This window comes from Tamandua tetradactyla, chromosome 11 (assembly GCF_023851605.1).
Source record: "Tamandua tetradactyla isolate mTamTet1 chromosome 11, mTamTet1.pri, whole genome shotgun sequence".
Classification (NCBI taxonomy): domain Eukaryota; kingdom Metazoa; phylum Chordata; class Mammalia; order Pilosa; family Myrmecophagidae; genus Tamandua; species Tamandua tetradactyla.
The window spans coordinates 34,151,232-34,176,848 of record NC_135337.1 but is presented as its reverse complement, the minus strand read 5'-3'; the positions used below and the strand labels follow the sequence as shown (position 1 = coordinate 34,176,848).

Here is a 25,617-nt window from a genome sequence, read left to right as displayed (position 1 = left end):
ATGGCAGGTGAGAATTCTGCCAATGAGCCACCATCACACTACTCTGAGTCCTGCCTATTTAATATGATGTTGCCAATTCTTTGAATAGCCTTTCATTCTACATTTATTTTCAGTCATCCTCCACCCCACCATGACGGCATAGATGTGTGTGTGTTTATATAGGAAGTGTACAATCAATATTTGTTGAATCAATGAAAGAATTCCATAGGCAATCATCATAAAATGCAATTTAGTTTTGAAAATCAGAGGATCTGGGCAATGGCACATATGGCTGGGTGAGGGGACACTTCAGTTCTTTTTTAACTGTCTTCAGAGGGAGGTCTGTTTAAGGAGACAGGGGAAGCTCATACTGGAAGAAACATCTCGCTCCCACTCAGAGCACGTGCACAAGAGCTGAAGACCAACTTGTGTGGGTGGTGCCAAGTGTAAAATGCTTGTCTTGATATTCCATCACGGCCTCAGTTATTTTCAGAGCTCGACCCTCCCTTTGAGAGCAATACAGCTTTCCTTGAACTTCCCAGAATAGCTAGTTTCACTCCTTCATAATACTTACGTGATTGAAGACCCCCATACAGAGAGAGAAAAGGTAGGAAACCTCCAAATTATTTCCTTAGCATAACAAACAGAGAGACGCTTTGAAACTTTTGAGTTTTGCAAAGCACTAGATGCCCAACATTTGGACAGCAGTGGAAACAAATAGAGGGCAAAGAGGTTTCAGCCCCATTCCTTTACGACAATTAAAAATAAAACTTAAGACCAAAACACAGTCCATAAGGTATGAGCAACAAGGCTTTTCCTTCCTAATCTCGTTTCAGGCCCCAGGGGTTATTAGGAGTAATCATTTAGTCTGCTTTATCACTACTTTCTTTCCAACATTTATTTTTTAACAACTACATAGAATTATAATTGTCATGCAATAAATTTCACAGATTGAAGTTGTATAATTTAAGTTTTGACATATGAATCCTTCATCACAATCAAAACAATAAACATATTCATCATCCCCAATTTATTATTAGAGAAATTGTAGGTTTACAGAAAAATCATGCATAAAATAGAGTTCCCACATACCATCCTATTATTAACACTGTATACTTTGTGCCCTTTTTATTCCTTCCATCCTGCTCTTTCTCATACTTCCCCACTCCTCCAGGCAACCACTGACCTGCTTTTTGTCACAATAGATTGGTTTGCACTTTCTAGAATTTTTGGTAAATGGAATCATACAGTATGTCTTATTTTTGTGTGCCTTCTTTCACTCAGTATAATTACTTAGAGACTGATAGATGTTATGTGTATCAATAGTTAATTCCTTTTTATTGCTGAGCAGTAGTCTACTGTATGGATATTGCATGACTTGTTTATACATTCCCTGTTGATGAACATTTGGGTTCTTTTGAGTTTTTTTGGCTATTACAAATAAAGCTACTACATACGTTTGTGTACAAGTCTTTATATGGTCATATGCCAGTTAAATGACTGGATTATATTATAGTTATATGTTTAACTTTTGAAGAAACTGCCAAGATGTTTTCCAAATTGGTTTTACCATTTTTACAAATTTACCAGCAATTCTGATTCCTCTACATCTTTGCCAACACTTGGTATGGTTAGTCTTTTTAATTTTAGTCATTCCAATAGGTTTATGTAGTCTTATCTCACTGTGATATTTAAATATTTTATCCATTTATTTGTTTTCTTATTATGAGATTTTGAGAGTTCTTTATATATTCTGGATATAAGTGTTTTTATCAGAAATATGGTTTGCAGATATTGTCTCCCAATATGGCTTTTTTTTCATTTTCTTAACAGTTTTTTGAAGAGTGACAGTTTGTAAATTAAAATTCCTATATATCAATTTCTTCTTTTATGTTTTTTTTAAATATCTTTCTCTCTTGAGAACTCCAGTTGCAATAAATTAGGCTGCTTAAAGTTGTCCTGCACGCTCCTAATGTGTGTATTTTTTTTTTTTTTTTTGGCATGGGCAAACTCCAGGAATCGAACCCAGGTCTCTGGCATGGCAGGTGAGAATTCTGCCACTGAGCCATTATTTGCCATTAATCTTACCTAGTATATTTTTCATCTCAGACATGATAGTTTTACCTGTAGAAGTTCAATTTTTATATACATCTTCCAAAACTCTAGTCAGCATGTCCAATCTTTTTCTAGCTTTATGAACACATGGCATACAGTTATAACTGCTTTAACATTCTGTTTTGCTAATTTTAACCTCTTTGTCAGCCCTGGGTTGATTTTGAGAGATTGGCTTTTCTCCTCATTTTGGATCATATTTTTCTGATTTATTACATTCTTGGTAATTTTTTATTGGGTTCCAGATATGGCTAATTTTATTTCTTTGGATGTAGGATATTTTTGTATCCCTTAAATATCATTAAGCTGTGTTCTGAGGCAAGATTTAATTTACTTGGAAATAGTTTGATCCTTTAGTGTTTTGCTATTAAGATTTTATTGCAGAGCTAATTATTTTCCACTATTGAAGCAAGACTCCAATGAATCCTCTACCAAATATGCCATGCATTTTTAGGCTTTTTAGCATGGCTAATGTGAACAAGGACTATACAGTGCCTGAGTAAGCCTCAGATATTGTTCCCTCTAATCATTTCAAGTAGTTCTTTCCTGGGCCTTGGGTAGTTTCCTCACATGTAAGATCTCAGGAGTTCTCTCTTTGTGCCGCTTTATTCTCTCTAGTAGTCTGCCTGAGAACTCTAGCTGCTTTGTTATTCTCAGGTTTTCAGCTTTATCTTTCCATTTAAGGAGTCCTTTTAGCTCTACCTGGGTTCCCCTGTCTCCATCACAGCCTGGAAACTCTCAAGTGAGTATGCTGTATCAATCATAGGACTTAGCTAGTTTCCTGTCTCAGGAATCTGTCTTTGGTGCCTGATCCAATGTCTTGAAAACCATTGTTTCATATATTTTGTCTGTTTTTTCCAATTGTTTCAAGAGGGAGGGTCCATTTTCACCTTGAAGCAGAAATTCCCCCTCTTCCCACTAATTTTAAGAAGTAGCAGTACCTCTCTCTTTACCTGATAAACCTTTCCAGTATTTCTATCCCAGTGATTCTTAGCCCTGCCTGTGCATTCTTGGCTGAGATTTAAAAACATATAGCAGCTGGGCTATCCATGAGACCCTGATTTGGTAAGTAAACATGTGGCCCACACATTTGCATTTTTAAAAGCTACACAGTTAATTCTGATGAACAACCAGGTAGAAGACCGTTGACTCTTGTGCAATTCGTAGGCAATTTCAGCCTTGGCAATGCCCAATTACAAGGAACCAAATAAAAGAGGTAAGAAGGACAGATGAGGGTCTTTCTTGGTGTTACTACTCATCCTTTTATGCTATTTTACCTCTTCAGCTGCTTTTTACATCCCTCTTGGTGTAGGCTAGCTCAGGGAAATAAAGGATGTTCAAATTAGTGAAATTCTATAGAAAATAGAGGGGGTAAAAAATGAAAACAAAGAGGGTCAAAAGAAATGGCCTGAAGAACGAAAGCGTCTAGAACAAAGAGGTTCAAACTTGAGATCTTTAAAATTCCTCTAAGAACACATTATAATGCAACACTTCTGAAGACCACATGCAGGGGCTATCTCAAAAGGGCTAGAGCTCGGCCAGGAATCTATAGTTCCAACAGGGGTTCCAGATAATTCTCATGAAGGAGGTCCACAGCCCAATTTGAAAATACTGATCTTGTCTTAACGTTAAGGTGAGTTAACCATGAAAATCCTCATGAGATAAAAGTTTGTGAAGTCTAGACTGACAGTTAAGATTTGGCATAATTTTCAAGTAATTATGAATATGTTTCTAACCCATTTCTGTTGAATGAGTAAAAGAATAAATTCCTACATAACTGAATAAATTGAAGTAAATCCTCTTCTGTATTTATAAGTACTTGAGATTCATGTATAATAATTATTAATTATTGTTATAAATATGATTCATGCCTTCATCCTTTATATTTGTTTTTTAAAAAATATTAACTTTTAGCGCAATAATGCATTTATACTATGAAACGAACTTAGCAAATCCTTTTCAAAATAGTATAAATGCAGATTTCAGTTTAACACGAGCAACATACACATGGATTTGAATTTAGTAATGTAGAAAATATTAAAGCTTCCTGAGTCTAAGAATGCTTTTACCAAGAAAGAAATCACCAGTTAAAGAAAAATTTAACACCTATGGTCAGTTGTAAACGGTTACTCTTTCTGATATGTCTTATTTCCTGAAGCATTTCTTTTTGATGTGTGATAAATAATACATAAGTGACAGAATATAAATATGTTAAAGATGTACAGTTTTTATTGACCATTTGATATATCACTGCAAATAAAATCTGAGTAGAAAAACCATTCTTGGTTACAGATAGATCTCCCTTCTTTCCAGAACTTGGAATTGTCCATAAATGTAGTAATTGTAGAAAAGTCGTTCATTATCAACGTTGTTCCATCAAAAAAACATTCTATCTTCTGACAGGTCATCTGAGTCTATCAAAATGAGAGAATGGGTTTGAATTTCATAAACGGATCTCAAAAAAGTGATGTAAATTATGTCAATACTATAAATAAAGTCAAAGGATTTTAAATTGACAAGTGATTATTTTCCATAATAAAGATACTTAAAGAGAACTCTGATTCAGAAATATGATGACTATTCCTTTCAGCTGCTGAACATTAAGAATTTTAAAAACCTGTAGCCATCTTTTTCTCATGAACAGGCACACTCAACAGTGACAGGCTATCATAGGTTAAGACACAGCATGATTTAACATGATTCCAGACAAAGTTGGCTGCACACACATCTGGAATACTTGCCATGTTTCCATGGGAGAGCCCTTCTGTTGACCTTAAAGTACATTCTTGTCCCTGCTTTCACTACTGAGCCAAGTCGCTTCCAAGACCAATTATACTGAATGGGTGAGATGGATGAATAGATAAGAATCTGATAGATGGATAAATAGGTAAAGATAGACAGATGATAGCCATATAAATAGATGTTGTTTACATAACAAGGAACATCTCTATCACTTTTCTCAAGTATCATTATCTTCTCGAGCCACATATTTCCAGTGGGGTTACTGGATACCACCTCTATAAATATGTACCTTAGCAAATTATATTTCCTCTGTTTTTGATTCCTTCCCAACTTCCTTTAGTTGACAAACTTCTTTTCATCCTTAGAAAGAATCACCTCCTCCTCTTTGATGTCTACCTTCTATAGATTTCCCAGGTAGATTATATGATATTAATCACATAATCATATAATAGTCTAAATACTTCCCTCCTAGTCTGTGTGCCTCTCACTGATAAGGGCTTCTTAATCTTCATTTCTTGATTTGCAGCACCTAGCAGAGGGCCAAGCATGTGCTTGTATGTGCACACACCCACCTGCATACACTGTTCAATAAATGGTGCTGTCATAAATGTGTATGATCCTCTACTTTCTTCTAAAAATTATAAGGTTATATTCCATTTTAAAGTCCTTGCTCTATCTGGAACTAATGATACTGTATGGTACAAGGTAAAGATTTATTTTTTCCCTATAAGAATAACTAATTGTCCTAACACCATTTATTGCACTGTATATTGAATAATATGTTTTGGATTTTCATCTCCAATTCTATCCTATATCAAATTTGTATCTGTTTCATGTCTTTTTATTTTTTCCATTAATCTGTTTGTCTCTCCCTCTGGCAATATTAAAATACCATAACTATTATAGTTTTAAAGTAAGTCTTGATATTTTAACCAAGCAGACATTGATATGAGGCTTCCTGCATCATGTATTTTTTTTTGTGGGGGGGTGCATAAATCTGAAAATTAATTTTGGAGTGACAGATACCTTTATGTTATTGAGTCTTTCTATTTTTGAACATAGTGTATTTCTCCTTTCATCTTCTTTACTGTCTTTCAAATAAGACATACTTCTTCCATAAAGATCTCACCAATAGCATAATATAGATTTATTCCTATGAACCTAATTTTTATTGCTATTATAAGTATTTAACAGCTTTATTGAGATAAAATTGACATACAATACACTGCACAGATATAATGTATGTAATGTTGAAATCTCTATATGTCCATGAATCCATCATCACAGTCAAGATAATGAATATGTCCATTGCCCCCAGAAGTCTCCTCATGCCCCCTTGCAATCCCTGTGCATTACTTTCCTATTGCTGCTATAACATATTAACACATTTTCAACTTACAACAACACATTTCTGGTGGACAGAAGTCCAAACATCATTTTCACTGGGCTAAAGCCAAAGTGTTGGCAGGGCTGGTTCCTTCTGGAGGCTTCAGGGGAAACCTGATTTCCTTGCTTTTTTCAGCTTCTAGAGACTGCTGCATTTTTTGGTGCATGGCCATTTCCTTGTATCACTTCAACCTTTGCTTCCATAATAACATCTAATACTACTAATTGTGATTCTTCTTCCTCCCTCTTATAAGGATGTTGTGGCTATGTAGGACTGACCTAGATAACCCAGATACTCTCCCCACTTCGAGATCCTTAACTGAATCACATCTCCAAAGTCACTTTCTAAAAAAAATTTTTTATTGTGAAACAGAACATATATACAAAGAAAAGAAAGAAAAAGCAATAATTTTCAAAATCCACTTCAACAAGTAGTTACAGAACAGATTTCAGAGTTTGTTTTGGGTTACCAAAATATCCTCAGGAGTCATGTCCCATCGTGTCAGGGAGATTTTCACCTCTGAATGTCATGTTCCATGTAGGGGAGAGGGTAATGATTTTCCTTGTAGAGTTGGGCTTAGAGAGAGAGGCCACATCCGAGCAACAAAAGAGGTTTCCTGGAAGCCACCTTTAATCCTCATTATATGTAGTCTTACCTTCTTCACTACAGAAATAAGTTTCATAAGAGCAAGCCTCAAAATTAAGGTCTTGGCCTATTTCCTTGGGAGTCCTTAATGGTTGAGAGGGTACCCAGGGCTTCCCAGATGGGAAAGTTTAATAGTTCTATTTTTTTCATTCAGACCCTCAAGAGACTCTACCAATACTTTTTAATTGTCAGTCCACAATAGTTTGAGAGATATATGGAAACTACATTAAGCTATACAGAATTACAGAATTACTGTTCTGGACTACAGGAGTGTGGGTTGTTTAAATGAGCTATCCAGACAGGTTGATTTTCAGGGCTGTAGCATTCCATTTCTGGGTCTTATGTGTCACAGTTACTCAAATGTCCAGGGAAATACCTGCTAATACACATGTAGCTCAGGGTCTCAGAATCTAGAAATACACACTTACAACTTCAGAATAAGTGTGGCTGCTATAAAGTCTTACAATCTAGGCTCCTATTTTCTTAAAAGTATTTTCTGAAAGAGATGTTAGAATATTTGCTCTTTTGGTTTTGGCTTATTTTGCACAACACACTATCCCCAAGGTTTATTCAGTTTGTTGCATGCCTCTCGATATCCTTCCTTTTTGTAGCCACACCATATTCCAGCATCTAAATGTATCACTGTTTCCCATTCTGCTTCTCAGTCATTGTACCTTCTGCTCCCTTGTATCACGTGTATCTATTGGATATTATGGATAATGTCCAAAATAGGCAAACCATGCTTACAGTATCCTCACTTGTACAATCAGCAGCACTCTCAATTTTAGACATTTTTCATTGGTCTGTAAAGACAAGGAACCAACAAACAGCCTCACCAAATATCAAATCAAAGCTATAGGAAGCTCGTCCTTCCCTGATCCAATTAGTTGTTCCTGGTAGTGCTATGGTACTGTTGATGTCATCCTGTTAACTGTTGGCCATGGCATGCAATTTTAGTCCCACCCCCCATACCTCTCTACTCCTGACTCTTTATTCAATATCAAACCTTTGAAATAGTTCATGTGAGCTTTTATTTATAATTATAGAACTAATCAGTGGGATACATGGCACTATACATCCCCTTTCAATCATATTCACTTTTAATATGGCAATGTAACCCCACTAATTAGTTACCATCACTTCTATTTGTTCCCTTGCATTTACGTTCAACTTCATTGGTTAGCCCTTCCCCTGTCTCTAGCTTCTGTGTATATCTAAATCTGCTATATTCTACAGTGTGACCTCTGAGATTATCCTCACCAGAGTCACAATAGTGAAATCATACAGTATTTGTCCTTTTGTGTCTGAATTATTTCACTCAGCATTATGTCCTCAAGGTTCATCCACACTGTCATATGCTTTAGGATCTCTTTGTCTTACTGCTGCCTAATATTCCATCATATGTATATACCACATTTTGTTTATCCACTCATCTGTTGATGGGCACTTGGATTGTTTCCATCTTTTGACAATTGTGAATAGTGCCGCTGTGCACATCGCTGTGCAAATGTCTGTTCATGTCACTGCTTTCAGCAATTCTGGGTGTATACCAAGTATTGCTGGGTCATACAGCATGTGGTGGCAGGATTCAGGAGCCATTCGCAGGACCCGGGTGGGGGGAGGGGGAAACAGTTGATCACAGCTCCCAGTGCCCAGGAGAGCCACCATTTCTTGCACCTGACAGGATGGCTATTCATGGTGCCTGGCCAGGTGACTGCTCCCAGTGCCCGAGGGCACAGCTTTTCACAGTGGATGGCTAAGCATGCTTCTGGGATTCCCACAGATGCTGCTGCCTTTGAAGCTGCCTGGAGAGGTGTATTAGTTAGGGTTCTCTAGAGAAACAGAATCAACAGGGAACACTCGCAAATATAAAATTTATAAAAGTGTCTCATGTGACTGTGGGAATGCAGATCCAAAATCTGCAGGGCAGGCTGTGAAGCCGATGACTCTGATGGAGGGTCTGGATGAACTCCACAGGAGAGGCTCACCAGCCGAAGCAGGAAGGGAACCTGTCTCTTCTGAATCCTCCTTAAAAGGCTTCCTGTGATTAGATTAAGCATCACTCATTGTAGAAGACACTCCCCTTTGGCTGATTACAAATGGAATCAGCTGTGGATGCAGCTGACGTGATCATGATCTAGTTCTATGAAATGTCCTCATTGCAACAGACAGGCCAGCACTTGCCCAACCAAACAAACAGGTACCACAACTTGGCCAAGTTGACACATGTCCCTGACCATGACAGGAGGTTTCCCCATCCAGCAGTTGGGACTGGCTGGAGCAGAGGAATGGTCAGTTCCCTCGTATCCAGACTTAACTATGTGTCACCGCCCACCCCGGTGGAAGTAACAGCTGATCACACCCCTGCTCTCCCTGTCCTGGTCTCCCCACCTCTCTCCTCCCTATGAAATTTTGAGGACCCTCTTTGATCACTGACTCCACAAGACTGCAGTCCTGGTCATTTTTTTCAGATTCTTTTCAACATACATTATATGTTCTGGTTGTTATTTGCATGAAATATCTTTTCCCAACCTTTCACTTTCAACCAATGTTTATCTTTGGGTCTAAGATGTGTTTCCTGTAGACAGCATATAGAAGGATCCTGTTTTTTAATCCATTCTGCCAATCTATGTCTTTTGATTGGGGAATTCAGTCCATTGACATTTAGTGTTATTACTGTTTGGATAATATTTTCCTCTAACATTTTGCCTTTTGTATTATATATATCATATCTGATTTTCCTTATTTCTACACTCTTCTCCATACCTCTCTCTTCTGTCTTTTTGTATCTGACTCTAGTGCTCCCTTTAGTATTTAGTAGCTCTATAACAAGATACCGTATTATATATGCAATTTGCAGATAAATAAATAACATACAAATTTGGAGAATTGAATTCGAGAGCATGAGTTATCAGGGTGGGGCCTATAGTAAAGGGTCCTAGATTGTAAGTTCTTACAGCAGTCACATCTCTTCCGGAGTTGTAACTTTATTTCTAAATTCTGAGATACTGAGTTTTTTGTATATAGCCTGGTTATTCCCAGAAACTTTGGGTATTTATGTGACACCTGAGACTCAGGGTTAGAGCACTGAAGCTATGAAAGTCAGTACTACCCCATACAGAAACTGTTAAAAAAAAGTTGAAAACTTTTTTTTTTTGACTAGAGATATGAATGAAATTGATGCGGATAGGACTAAGGTAAATCTGAATATAGGGTAAAGGATGATATGGTCCATATTTTAAAACTTCAACTTCTGTGTGAGGTCAAAGGGAGAGATGTTTATTTGGCACAAAAATGTGATCAGTTTAGTTGAACACCATAAGTACATGGAATTGTGAATAGGGCATGAGATCTTGTTGGTTTGTCCAGGTTAGTGTGATGCCCTGATATATCCCTAAGTAATTTGGGCAATGAATAAAGAAGTATTTGCAAAATCCCCTTGGGGGACTGGGGAAAAAAGGAGGAAACATTCAACTTCCCTATTTGGGGAATTCCTGATATTCTCACAAGTAGTAGGGACAATCAAATCAATAGACTGAGCCCTTAATCTTGAGGTTTACCCCTGTATTAGCTAGGGTTTTCTAGAAAAACAGAATCATCAAGAGATATCCATACATATAAAATGTATAAAAGTATCTCATGTAACCATGGGAATGTAGAGTCGAAGGTCTGTAGGGCAGGCTGCAACCTGGAAACTCCGATGACGTCTGCAACAAACTCTCAGGAGAGGCTGGCTGGGCAACCATGGGATGCAACAGTCCAAATCCATAGGGTAGGCTGTGAAGCTGGTGAGTCCAACGAAGGGTCTGGATGAACTCCACAGGAGAGGCTCACTGGCTGAAGCAGGAAGAATGACTCTCTCTTCTGAATCTTCCTTAAAAGTCTTACACTGATTAGATTAAGCATCACTCATTGCAGAAGACATTCCTCTTATCTGGTTACAAATGCAATCAGCTGCGGATGCAGCTGACATAATCATGATTTAAGTCAATAAAATGTCCTCATAGCAACAGACAGGCCAGCACATGCCCGGCCAGATGACCAGGAACTACCACTGGCCAAGTTGACACATGAGCCTGACCATGACAGCCCCTATGAAATTTATTCCTGCAAAGGATAGGCTAAGCCAATTTATAATTATGTTTAAGAGTTACCCCCAAGAAAACCTCTTTTGTTGCTCAGAGGTGGCCTCTCTCTCTCTAAGCCAACTTGGCAGATGAACTCACTGTCTTCCCCGCTTTGTGAGACATGACTTCCAGGGGTGTAATCTCCCTGGCAGAGTGGAACAGAATGCCTGGGATGACCTGAGACTCGGCATCATGGGATTGAGAAAGCATTCTTTACCAAAAAGGCAAAGAGAGAAATGAGACAAAGTTTCAGTGGCTAACAGATTTCACACAGAGACAAGAGGTTATCCTGGAGGCTATTCTTATACATTATATAGAGATCCCTTTTTAGAAAGGAGTACCTGAAATTTTTGAGCTGGATTCCAGTAGCCTTGATTCTTAAAGATGATTATATAACTATATAGCTCTTACCACCTGATTGTGTGATTATGAAAACCTTGTGTCTGATGTTCCTTTTATCCAGAGTATGCAGATGAGTAAAAAAAATAAGGATAGAAATAAATAAATAATAGGGGCTTAAAGGATAAAAAAATTGAGTAGATTGAAATACTGGTTGTCAATTAGAGAAAAGTGTAAGGGGAATGGGATATATGGGTTTTATTTTTTTCATTTTATTTCTTTTTCTGGAGTGATGCAAATGTTTTAAAAATGATCATGGTGATGAATATGCAACTATGTGATGAAAATGTGAACCATTGATTGTACATCATGTATGGACCGTATGTGTGTGAAGATTTCTCAATAAAAATTTTTAAAAAACAATCAAGTGGGGCAGATCAAGCATTTACCTTAAGGAAAGCATCTTTCTTACCATATAGCATAAGCATATTACTTGAATTCACTGACCTTCAGTTTATTTATCAGTCATTTCCCCCTGTTCCCTATCTTGTTCTACGGAGTAGGGGTGAATCAAGCCTACCCTATTCTGCCACCTTCCTGGAAGGTCATTTCCTTAAAGTCACTTTTACCGTGTCTTACTTTGCCAGGCTGCTCTGACAAATACCACACAACGGATTGGCTTAGATAACAGGAATTTATTGGTTCATAGTTTTTAGGCTAGAAGTCCCATATCAAGGCATCACCAGGGTCAAACTTTCTCCCCAGAGTTGTTATATTCTGGTGCTGGCTTGCTGGCAGCCCTTAGGATTTCTTGGTTTCAATCTCTGCCATGGCAATGTCCTCTCCTTTTCTGTCAAATTCCATTCCTTTCCAGTTTCTGTTGACTCCTGGTTCCTTTCCATAGCTTTCTCCCACTATGTCCAATTTCTTCTGCTTATAAAGGAATCCAATAATCTGATAAAACTCATCCTCATTCAGTTGGGCCACAATTTAGCCGAAATTATCATCTTCAAATTCTCTCTTTACAATGGGTTCACACCCACAGGGATGAGGATTAAGATTAAGAACACATATAAATTGGTATACATAATTCAGTGTACCATACCATGTAAGGTAACATATTCACAAAGTAAGACAAGGATATCTTTAGGGGGCTGTTATTTAGCTAGCCACATAATCTCTTCATCTCTCTTGCCACCTCTGCTCCTTGGGCAACTCTAGGTTATTTCGTATTTTCTAGAATTTTAAATGAATGGAATCATACAGTAAGTAATCTTTTGGAGGACATCTTAGTTTCCCAGATGCTCAAACAATACCACACATGGATTTGCTTAAACAACAGGAATTTATTGACCCACAGTTTTGAGGCTAGAAGAAATCCATAATTGAGGCAAGGAGATGCTTTCTCCTCAAAGACAGTGGTGTTCTGTCTTTGCCATAACCCATGGTGTTCCTTAACTTTTCCTTCCCAGGGTTGTGTTCTCTCCTTTCTCCTTTGGGTTCCATTGACTTTGGGCTGTGAGCGTCTTACAGCTTTCTCTCTCTGTGTCTGAATTTCATTCTCCTTATAAAGGACTCCAGTAATCCAGATGAAAGCCTAACTTGATTCAGTTAACCACATCTTAACTAAAAATAACATCTCCAAAAGATCCTATTTACCATGGATTCACACCAAAAGAAATGAATTAAGATTAAGAACATGTTTTCTTCTGGGGTACATAATTGAATCTACCACAAGGCAGGGGGACCTGGTTTCTTTCACTAAGCATGATTATTTTGAGATTCAAAAGTGTTATTGCATGTATCAATAGTTCATTTCTTTTTGTTGCTGATTAATATTGCAGTGTATGGATATACTACCATTTGTTAATCCATTTTCCTGTTGATGGATATTTAGGTTGTTTCCAGGTTTAGCTATTACAGATAAAGATACTATAAACATCTGTGTATTTACATGGATATATGCCTTAATTTCTCTTGGAGCTGGATCCTATGGTAGATATATGTTTAACATCTTAAACTGACAAACTGTTTTCCGAAGTGATTGTAACATTTTGCATTCCCACCAACAGAATATGAGAGTTCAAATTCCTCCACATCCTTTGCCAACAGTCAGACTGGTCAATCTTTTTAATTTTAGTGATTCTAATAGGTGTGATAGTGATATCTCATTGAGGCTTCAAATTAGGCATTTCCTTATTGCCTAATGATAAGCAATATGAATATTTTGGTGTGTTTATTTCTATCTATATATTTCCTTTGATGAAGTGTCTGTTCAAATCTTTCACCCATTTGAAAAACTGGGTTGTTTGTTCTCATTAAAATTTGAGAGTTCTTTGTATATTCTGAATACAATCTCTTTATAAGACACATGACTTCAAATATTTTCTCATAGTCTATGACATGTCTTTTTACTCTCTTAGCTGTGTCCTTTTAATTCTTTTAGCTTATTGTATTGGCTAGAACCTCCAGTACAGTGCCAAGGAGAGGTAGTGAGAATAGACATCTTTGTCATATTCCTGAGAGGTGGTGAGAATAGACATCTTTGTCATGTTCCTGATCTTAGGAAGAAAACAATAAATAATTTACCATAAAATATAATGTTGGGTGTGAGTTTTTCATAGGTGTCCTTTTTCAGCTGAGGAAGCTTCCTTCTACTCCTAGGTCACTGAGAGCTTTTATCAGGAATGGATGATAATAAAACTATATGTTTTTAATTGGATTTTTCTGTTTGTTCCTGGTAAAGAGAAATAAAATGCACATTTGTATACTGAGCTTAAATCCTTCAACCATACCAAATTCTTTTATAAATTCTAATACTCTTATTTATAGATTATTTTGATTTTTCTATTTAGATGATCACATTTGTGTAATTTGGTTTCCTTTCCAAATCGTCCACGTTTTATTTACTTTTCTCATCTTACTGTCTAGACAAGAATCTCCAGAATGTTAACATGAGTGGTTAAAGCAGCATCCTTATTTTATTTCTGATTGTAAAGAGAGTGCTTTAAATATTTTCTTACTGATGTGATATTATCTATAAGAATTATGTAGATAACCTTATCAGGTTAGGAGCTTTCTTTCTCTTCTAGGTAGTTAAGATTTTATTTTTATAATAAAAAAATGCTCATTAACTTCAATTTTTTTTCTGTACCTGTTGAGAATATAATATGTGTATTTTCTCCTTTAATCCTTTAATGTAGTGACTCATAAACATTGGTTTTAATAAGAAATGTACATTGGCTAAATAAAACCTGCTATCTTAAATGAAACATGATCACGATGTATATCCTTGCTTTACATATTCCTAGGTTTAGTCTATTCAGGTTTTGTTTTAATTTTTTCCATCTGTATTCCTGAGTGAGATTGTTCTGTAACTTTCCTTATCTGGTTTTTGGTATCATTGGTATACTGACTTCATAAGATGAGCTAAGGGTGGTCCCGTTCTTCTGTTCTCTAAATGAATTTATGCTATCTGCAATCATTTATTCCTTGAATATTTTTTGAGACTCACTTGATACTCTTGAGTTTACAGTATTCTCTGTTGGGAAAAATTTTTACTGTTTCCGTTCCTTTTTGTATAAGACCATTTAGGTTTTCTCTTTCGTGTTGTATAATTACAATTATGGTTATTTGCATTTCTTTTTAGGATTTTGTGCATTACACCTCTAAGTTTTCAAATTCATTAACTTTGTTCATAAGAATTTTTATTAGCTTTTAAACCTCTGCTTCCTCTGTAGTTATGCCATTTTATTTTCTAATATTATTTCATTTGTTATTTTCTTCTTTGTTTTATTTTTTCTTCAAACTTCTTGATAGTTTATTGAATTTATTAGTTCTGTTAAAGAAATAACTTCCAATTTGGCGATATTCTCTAGTCTAACTTTGTCTTCTATTTCATTACTTTTGGCTTTTATCTTCATTATCACGTTTTCTCTCTTTTACTCCAGCTTATTCTATTGTTTTTATCCTGACTTCTTTGGTTGGTACTTAGTTATTTTTTTTTTTTAGCCTTTTAAAAATATGATATAAGCATTTAGTGTTATAAGCTTCCTCACAAGTATTACTTTAGTTGCCTCTCACTAATTTTGATATGCAGCATTTCAGGTGCTCTTTAGTTCAGAGTATGATCTGATTTTCATTTTGGTTTCTTCTATGACCCATGTGCTAAATTAAAAGAGTATTTTTAATCTCAAAACTTTTTTCTGTTATTCTCAAGATTTGCATTAGGTCTAATAAATTTTTATAAATATTCCATGGGTACTTGAAAAGCACATGCATTCTCTGGCTTTTGGAAGCAGTGTTTTCTTTATGTCTGTGATTAAGCTCCCTGCTTATGTTGTTCAAAATACTGTTTCATCACTGATTCCTTGACTGTTTGATCTGTCAATAATTACAAAACTCTCCACTATGATGACAGATTTATTGATTTCTCTTCATAGTTCTGTCAATTTTTACCTTAACTATTTTGAAGCTTCTGTATTAGGTGTGTAGAAGTTAGAATTAGCATAACTTCTTGGGAAATCAAAACTTTTATCAGTATATTGTGACCTTCCTTGTCTCTACTATGCTTATTGCCTCAAAGTCTATTTTGTCTGATACTAATATAGCTACAGTAACTTTCTTTAGGTTGAAACACCTTTTAACATATCTTTATTTTTTAATTGTCTGTGTCTTTATGTTACACTGTGTCCCTATATATAGCATTTGGATCTTTATATTGCATGTATTTAATTTAGTCTGGTAATTTGTTTTTAAACTGGCAATTTTATGATATTACTCTTATGTATTTGGGTTACTGTATTATTTTGTAATTTGTTTTTTGTGTGTTGTTTTTAAAAATATATATTCTCTTTCTTTTTTCTTTATTTTGAATTAATTGAATTCATTTAATTTTTCATTTAATTATTTTGAAGTTACCTTTCTTTTTCTATTTTAACAAAGTATAATTTCCATCAGTAGCCTTATTTTTGTTCCAAATAACATAAAGAATTTAGAATGTTTAAACTCCAAACACTTCCTCCCCCATTTATATGTTTTTGTTGTCTAGAATTTTATTTCACTCTTGTTTCTTTAACTACACAAATTAGACACTAATGTTATTGTTTTATATATTGTTAACATTTATAATGCTCCCACCATTTATTCTTGCATTTCAGATCTTCTTTCTGGAATAATTGTCCTTCTTCCAAAAGTACATTTGAGTGTTCCTATAGTGAGGGTCTGTTACAGTAAACTCCTTCATTTTGTTTGCCTCCCACGTATCAGAACTTCAATTGAATTCCCTGGGATGGGGTACAGAGGCTCTGTGAAGGTAGGCGTCACAGCTCCTCGGCTGCTGGCAGATGGCTGGTGGCAGGAGCCTCTTCTTGTTCTCAAGACAGTTAACAAGATTCTCCTAGAGAGAAATGCTTTTAAACGTTCAGCCAGTGTCCTCTAGTGCAAGGTTTCCCAACCTTGGTACACTTGGCATTGTAATACTTATTATCTTTGGCAAAGATAATACTTTGTGGTGGGGCATTGTCGTATATTTAAGAGCATCTTTGGCTTCCATCCATTAGATGCCAGTAGGTGCACTCTCCACCTATGATGGACAAAATGTCTCCAGACATTTCCAAATATCCCTAAAGGTGAGAATTGCTTCTCATTGAGAGCCACTACTTTTGAGCTACTTTAGGGAGACAGGTCCAGGTAACAGTCCTTACTTCCTCCTCTAAAGTGCTCTAACTCAGTTGAGAAACTGCACGTTTTTTTCATATGTAAAGTCAACACCATCTACTTTAAAGGAATCATACTGATTATATCTATATGTCTGTGTATTTATCTCTCTCTTTCTCTATCTCTGTCTCTACTATGTATCTATATATAGAGTAAGTCATATATTCAAAGTCTTACTAAAGTAAGGTAAATGAGAAGCAATAGGTAAGTATGCAGGCATTGAGTAAATGGTGAGGACTGTGGTGATTTGAAAGCTGGCGCCCCTCTAATGACAGTGACTGCTGCTCTGCCCCAACTCACTGCTTCCAGTAGGAATTTGAGCTCAGTGTCACTGAATATTATAGTTTTTAAGAAAAAGCTATAAGACCCTGTGTGTGTGTGTGTAAATTGTCAGTAGAATGTAAATTGAATGTTTCTTCTTTCAAATATGTTTAAAGTTTTTTAAAATACAACGAAAGCAAAAACAAGAAAAAGTCTACATTTGCAAGCCATGTGTAGGTTGTTGGCCACCACACTGTAACCTCTGATTGCTACTAGCCGTATAATAGTTGCTCAATAAATATTAGTTCACCACTCCATATCATGTGCTCTGGAGGTGCAGGGTCATCTGTTCAGTTTGGATTACAACAGCTTCTCTAATTATCCTCCATTTCCTTAAGGTGCTTAGGAAAACTAAACTCAAACAATGTTCCTGGATTCTACCTGCATTACCATGGCTTCTTTTGTGTGTAGAAATATTTTCCTTACTGAAGCTCAGTTGGTGTTTAATTGATCTTTGGATCACTCAATACGCATACCCTTTAAGTATTGCCTAAGGAAAGATTAATTTTCAGCCCCAGGAAAGATTTAAAATGGGAAATTCTGGGCCATGATGGTGTGATTAAGGATTTACTTTAGAAGTAGCAAATCTGGAGAATTAAAATGACCCCGTTTTGGCAAAAGAAGCACAACAATGTTGTTTCTAAAAAGTGGTAACTTTTAAAACAAAAAGAAAGAAATCCAAGTATAATATGTAAGACTGAACAGTACAAATAGTAGGTTAAAGTAAAAAGTTGAAGGTGGAAGTAGTGAAGAGATGTATAATACAGAAAGAGGCCATATTATTAGGTGGGTTTGACTGGGATCTAAAAAAATAAGGAAAGAGAAGAAGCATTTTATGAGTGTGTATTGCTGCATGATAGGCACCATGCTAGGCGCCTTACTCACATTAGCTCATAATGTTAATCTCCCAAACCAAACTACAAGGCAGATCCTATTATCCCCATGTTTCCAAAGAGGATCAGAAAGGTTAAGTAATTAGTTTGTGGCCACACAGCCAGCAGGTGGCCAAACTGAGAGGGTTAAAACAAAAAAGTATTTGTTTTTGAGCAAAATCTGGCATTGAAAAGATGCTTAACTTCATTCTTTCATGCTCTCAGCCAACCAGTCCCCATTATTTCAAGTGACATGAGTTCCTGAGTTCTGGGCAACCTAAAAGATGTTTACTGCACACCTACCATGTGCCAAAACTAAACAAAATTTTAAACTGGGCCCCATGAAAACCAGGTTTTTCAATGTGGACCACTACTCTCTGAATGCCACACAGTCTGTTATCATTTATTGAATGTCTGCAGAACACAGAAACACAAGGGGCATGAAGAAAAGAGTTAAATAAACAAAGCATAAAAGTCATGACCCCAGTCCATACAAATATAGAATTAACTGTGGAAAGGACTTTATGTTACTACCCAACTAGATATCCATGAACAAACAAACAAACAAACAAACAAACAAACAAAAAAACGGTACCAACAACATAACAAAATCCACATTAGGGCTCTTTTAGAAATCCATTACAAAAAAGGAATTCTGCGAAACTCTGGTCTATGTTAGACAATATCCATGAAGTGAGCTGCTAAAGTCTGAAAAAGATGAACTCTTAAGAACAGATTTCTTGCATGTCCCAGGATGGGACATAAGGATAATCCATCCATCCATCTTGCTATCTACCCACAGAATCTGGTAAGCCACTTCGAGCTCATTGCTAGGACAAAATTTAAAAGCAACTCACTTTATATTACAATGGAACCAAGAGGCTGTTTAGTTCCAAATATTGTCCACACTCAGTCTTTACAGGTCATCCACACCCTGTATTGGGGCACAAGCCTGTCTCCTTCGCTAGACTGCAAACTCCACTGAGGGCAGGGCCTCTGCCTTAATCATCTTGGTATCTCATCTTGCCCAGTGCCTGGAATTTAGGAAAGGCTTAACACTGTCAAGAGAACAGAATTGTAAATGATGTGGGAACAAGCACAGTATAAGGAAACAGAAGACATGCAGGAGAGAGAAGATTATTTTTCAAGAAGAAAAACTGAGGTTTAGAAAAATAAAATAAAAATTCAAAATCCTGGTATCAGAAGTGATAAAACACTCAAGCCTTAAAAACTAAGTCTGTACACTTAGACTGCAACGTTTCTGATTTACACAGAACTCCATCCAACTTATTTTAGGTTAAAAATTCTGCTTTTGAGTTCTTAAATAGAAACTAATTATAAATACCCAATTTTTGATGAGAAAGAGAATGAGACAAAATAATTGATAAAAGCAACATACTGGAAGAATAATCAACTATGTGTCAATTTCAGTTTTCCCAATGACAGCCCAATCAATGAATCTGTCTTGGCACATAATTATTTGCTGTATCTTTAGTCCATAAAGTGATCAATAAAGTCAAATGTCCAGTTGAATATTTTACATTTAATGATTATACAATAACAGGCAGCAGAATATATATTGAGAGAGATTAATGGAAGGATTTGACATGGTACCAATACTTTTTTCCTTTTAATTAGTGAAACCTTAATGCAAAATTCAAAATGTGCTGTACTGAAGCCTTTCTTTCTTAGTACTCTGCGAGGCAGCTGAAGGTATGTCAGAGATTTGGTTATTAAGCTACTATTTATCTAGCAATTCAAATGTTTCATGAAATGTCTCAAGAGAGTCTTGCCCGTCCATCTGATGGGAAACTGGCTTGGTGAGCCCAAGCGGCTGTGCTTTGCCAGCGGGGGACAACATCCATTTCCCCCAAGGGGGAAAAGGAGCCTTGTGCAGGGCCTCGGGCCTGGGCTCCGCTGTGCTGTCAGCCAGATGGCGATGCTCCCAGAGGTCCTGCAGACGGGCCGTCCTTGCAGTCAAGTTTCTCTGAGCCCTGCCTTTCTTGCTCACTTGCCATGAACTTGGCTTTGCTAAAAATTCACCACAAATCAATTTTGTCAGTTTCTATTATTTCGTTTTCCACCAAGGAGTAGCCCAGGCAGGTGTTCAATAATTCATGATGGTGGTGATGCTGATCCAATTTTCTGGGTAGGAAAAATCTAAAGGCCCAGAAGGCCTCAGTCTGTGAGTCAGTCCCCAGGCGTTGGAGTGCCTTCGTAGGACTTCGTAGGACTTTGTGCTACTGGGTAGGGAGGGTAGGTCTAAATTCCTGCGCCACTAGGAACTTCATCTTTCCCGCTGGTCCCCCGTGTGAGTTACTTATGTATCAGTAGGTGTGAGAAAAGGGAGTTGCCAGGTTTGAACTTAGGGTAGTATATACAGGTCTGGAAAGATAAAAATTAAATTCTAAGAGTCTTAATTGGCAAGTTCTAGGCAGAATCAGATTAAGATTCCATAAATCAGGACATCGATAAAAACAGGAGGAGATACAGAAATAAGGAAGTATATTGTTGTATCTGATATATATGTGGGAATGTATTAGACATAAAGTTGCCTGCCAAGCAACCCAAAATAGCAACGGGTTGTAACTGTGGCAAAGAATTGGGAGTCTTGAATAAGCAAGCCACTACTGTGAGTTACTGTCTCAAAGACCAATTTCTCTGTTTTCAGGGCAAAGGATGTAGCTGCACGTTCCCGCAGAGCCAGCATTCTGCATTACTGTCTTGGGTGAAGCCCCAAAGCCGGGACAGAACGGCAGGCGGCGACGCTGGTGGCTGCACAGGCAGAACATGAGGCCTGCAGGACTTGGACACATCAGTGTGGCCCCAGGCCAGGTGTCAGCTGGCAGGACCCAACTCTGTCTCTTCAGGGCACTCAGAAGGGAGTGGGCACCTTGGGGATTCAAGTCCTATTCAGAGACTGGGAACCGTCGAGGGGCCTGTAGCATTCCCGGCTACAGTTACAGAGATTCTCCTCCTGTGGGGCCAACTAAAATCAGAAGGCTGTATGATGAGCACAGATTGAGAGCCAAAGGGAACAAGATGGTTTCGAGGGGCAGTTCAGCAAGGCTCTGGAAATAATCTGATAAGGTATTCTATTTAAAGCAAGTACATTCCACTACCTGTTTCCTCCATGCTTGGTAGCTCTGGATAAACACTAATAATGCCTGTGGCTCCCCTGACCTTTGTGCAATTGAACTTCTAATTGTGAGATAATTGTAGATTCACAGGCAGGTAAAGGAAATTACATAGAGATCCAGTGTTTCCCCTAGCGGTAACATCTTGTGAAACTACAAAAGAATCCGCAAGCAGTAAAGTTACAGACGTTTCTATCGCTGCAAGTTCCCCACGGTTGCCCTTTAATAACATCTAATTCACTTCCACCCCAGTCCTCTTTAACCCCAGGAAACCACTAATGTATTCTTCATTTCTGTAATTTTGTCATTTCAAGAATGTTATATAAATGGAGTCATATGATGTAGAATGGGGGAGTGACTTTCTTCACTTCGCATAATTCTCTAAAAATCCATCCACTGTTGTGTGTATTCATAGTTCATTGATTTCTGTCACTGAGTAGTGTTCCGTGGTATGGACAGGACAGTTTGTTCCACCATTCACCTGCTGAGGTTGTTTCCTGTTTTGAGTTATGATGAACACAGCTGCTATAAACATTCCTGTACAGGTTTCTGTGAACATAAAAAGTTTTCACGTCCATGGTGAAAAATAGCCAAGAAGTATAATCAGTGAGTCATATGCTAGTTGCATGTTTGTTTCTTTTAACTACCAAATTATTTTCCAGAGGGCTGTACCATTTTGTATTCTCATGAACAAAGTATGAGTAAGTTTCTCTCTCTTCTCTCCAGAACTTTTTACTGAAGCCATTTTGATCAGTGTACAGTGATAATTCATGGTTTGAATTTACATTTCCAAAATGACCAATGATATTGAACATTTTTTAATGTACTTACTTTCCATCTGTATATCACCTTCAATGACCTGTCTGCGCATTTCTTTTATCCATTTTCTAATTGGATTGTTGTTTTAAGACTATCTATTATGTGCTAGATACTAGTCTTTTATTGGATATGTGGTTTTCAAATATTTTCTCCTATTATGCAATTTGTTTTCTCATCTCTTCATGAAAGTTTTTCACTTTGAGGAGGTCCAGTTTATCTACTTTTTCTTTTGTTGATTATGTATTTAGTGTCATGCCTAGGAATCCTTTGCCTAAGACAAGGTTCTGAAGAATTCCCCCTATGTTTCCTTCTAAGAGTCTATGGTCTTAGCACTTATGTTTATAAATTTTGGGTTCATTTTTCTATATGGTGTGAGGTAATGGTCCAATTTCATTATCTTGCATGTGGCTATCCAGTTTTCCCAGCACCATTTGTTGAAAAGACCGTTCATTTCTGTTTGTGTGGGCTTGGTAGCCTTGTTGAAAAGCAATTGACCATAGTTGTATGGGTTTATTTCTGAACTCTCAATTCTATTCCAATTGTCTTTTTGTCTGTCCTTTTGCTAGTATTGCACTGTTTTGATTAGTGTAGCATTATGGTAAATTTTGAAATCAAGAAACGTGAATCCCACAACTTTGTTCTCCTTTTTCCAGCTGTTTTTGGCTATATGTGTGCTTTGCCATACTATATGATTTTTTTATTTTTGTATGCTGTATGGAGGGGTCACATTTCATTATTTTTCCATGTGAGTATCCCGTTACTGCAGCACCATTTGTTGAATTTTTGTTGTTGTTTTGCTTGTTAGTTCTTGGGGAAGTGCATGGACTGGGAATTGAACCTGGATCTCCCTCATGGCAGGCAAGAATTCTACCACTGAACTATGCTTGCACCCACCATTCCATATGAATTTGATTATTGGCATTTCCGTTTATGCAATAAAGCTACAGGAATTTTAATCAAGATTGTGCTGAATCTGAAAATTACTTTGGGTAGTACTGACATCTTAACAATATTAAGTCATGCAATCCATGAACATGGCATGTTTTTCCATGTATTTAGGTCTTTAATTTCTTTCAGCAATGTTTGATGTTTTCCACGTACAGGTCTTTTACAAACTTGGTTAAATTTACTCCTAGATATTTTATTCCTTTAGATGTTATTGTAAGTGGAATTGTTTCTTTGATTTCTTTTTCAGATTGCTCATTGCTAGTGCTTAGAAATATCATTGATTTTTGTGTGTTGATCTTGTTCAAGAGACTTTGCTGAATTTGTTTATTAGCTCTAATAGCAATATATAGTATCATGTCACCATCAAATAAGGAAAATTGTACTTCTTCATTTCCACTTGGGATGCCCTTAACTTGCTTTTCTTTACTAATTTCTCAGGCTAGAACCTCCAATATAATGTTGGAAGCAGACATCATTATCTTGTTACTGATCTTCAGTCTTTCACTGTAGAATGTGATGTCAGCTGTGGGTTTTTCATATTTCCTCCTTAACATGATGAGAAAGATCCCTTCTATTTCTAGTTTTCCAGGTGTTTTTATCAAGAAAGGGTGCTGGGCTTTGTCAAATGTGTTTTCTCCCTCAATTGATATGATCATGTGGTTTTTATCTCCTTCATTCTATTAATGTGGTGTGTTATGTTGATTGATCTTATCATATTGACCCAACCTTGTGTATCTGCGATGAACTCCACTTGTTCACGGGTGTGTAATCCTTTTAACATGCCATTGGATTCAGTTTGCTAGTATTTTGTGGAGGATTTTTGCATCTATATTCATAAGGGATATTGGTCTATAATACCATTTTCTTATGATGCTTTCATCTGGCTTTGGTATTAGGACAATGCTGGCCTTAAAGAATGAGTTAGGAAATGTTACCTGCTCTTTGAATTTTTGGAAAAATTTGATAAAGATTGGTGTTAACTCTTCTTTGGATGTTTGGCAAAATCCACCAGTGAAACCATCTGATCCTGGGCTTTTCTTTGCTGGAGGTCTTTGATTATCAATCAACCTTTTTACTTCTTATTAATCTGTTGATATTTTCTACTTCTTTTTTTGTTTTCTTTTTAATATTTTTATTCAAAAATCCTCACACACATCAGTCCATACATGGTGTACAATCAGTGTCTCACAACATCGTCACACAATTGTGCACTCATCACCACGACCACCTTCAGAACACTTGCATAACTTCAGAAAAAGAAACAAAAAGATAAAAGAAAAAACTCATACCCACAACCCTATCCTCTCTCCAGCACCTCAATTCAACCAATTTATTTTACCCCTTAACCCCACTATTTATTTTTTGTCCATATTTTTTTACTCATCTGTCCATATTCTAGATAAAAGGAGCACTAGACGCAAGGTTTTCACAATCACACAATCATATTGTAAAAGTTATATCATTATACAACCATCTTCAAGAATCAAGTCTGCTAGAACACAGCTCAAGAGTTTCAGGCACTTCCCTCCAGCTACTGCAATACAACATAAACTAAAAAGGAATATCTATATAATGCATAAGAATAACCTCCAGGATAACCTCTCAACTCTATCTGAAATCTCTCAGCCACTGAAACTTTATTTTGTCTCATTTCTTTATTCCCCCATTTGGTCAAGAAGACTTTCTCAATCCCATGATGCCGGGTCCTGGCAAATCCTGGGAGTTCTATCCCACTTTTATTTCTTCTTGAGACAGTTTATGTAAATTTTGTGTTTCTAGAAATTTGTCAATTCCATCTAAGTTATCTAATTAGTTGGTATACAATTGTTCAGAGTAACCTCTTATAATCCTCTTTATTTCTGGGAGGTTTGTAATGATGTCCCTACTTTCATTTCTGGCTTTAGTTATTTGTGTCATCTCTCTTTTACCTTTGTCAGTCTAGCTAAAGGTTTGTCAATTTTATTGACTTTTTTCAAAGAACTAAGTTTTAGTTTCATTGATTCTTTCTATTGTTTTTCTATCTTCTATTTTATTTATCTCTATTCTAATCTATTATTTCCTTCCTCTACTGATTTTGGGTTCAGTTTGTTCTCTTTTCCTAGTTCTCTAGGTGTGAGGTTGTTACTGATTTTGGGTCTTTTTTCTTTTTTAGTCTTTACAGCCTGCAATTTTTAAAGTATTACATCCATAGATGTCATTTGTTTTAGTAATTTCATAATTTACTTTGTAATTTTTTTCTTTGACCATGGGTTGTTTAAAGTGTATTGTTTAATGCCCACATTTGTGAATTTTATAGTTTTCATTCACTGTTAATTTCTAGCTCCATTCTATTGTGACTGTAAAAATACTTTGAATGATTTAAATCTCTTTGAATTTACTGAGACTTGTTTGTTATTTAACATATGGCATATTCTGTGGAATGATACATGTGCACTAGAGAAGAATATGAGTGGATTATTTTTGGGTGAAGT

The 25,617-nt window shown here is 36.6% G+C and overlaps 1 long non-coding RNA gene across 1 annotated transcript in view; it reads right to left on the bottom strand.

Moving 5' to 3' along the window:
* Positions 1 to 4,395: 4,395 nt before the first annotated feature.
* Positions 4,396 to 25,617, bottom strand: part of LOC143649461 (uncharacterized) — a 211,512-nt gene continuing 190,290 nt past the window's right edge. The window contains exon 5 of the long non-coding RNA XR_013159008.1: positions 4,396 to 4,505. This is a non-coding gene — a long non-coding RNA (uncharacterized LOC143649461). The remainder of the gene's footprint in view (positions 4,506 to 25,617) is intronic.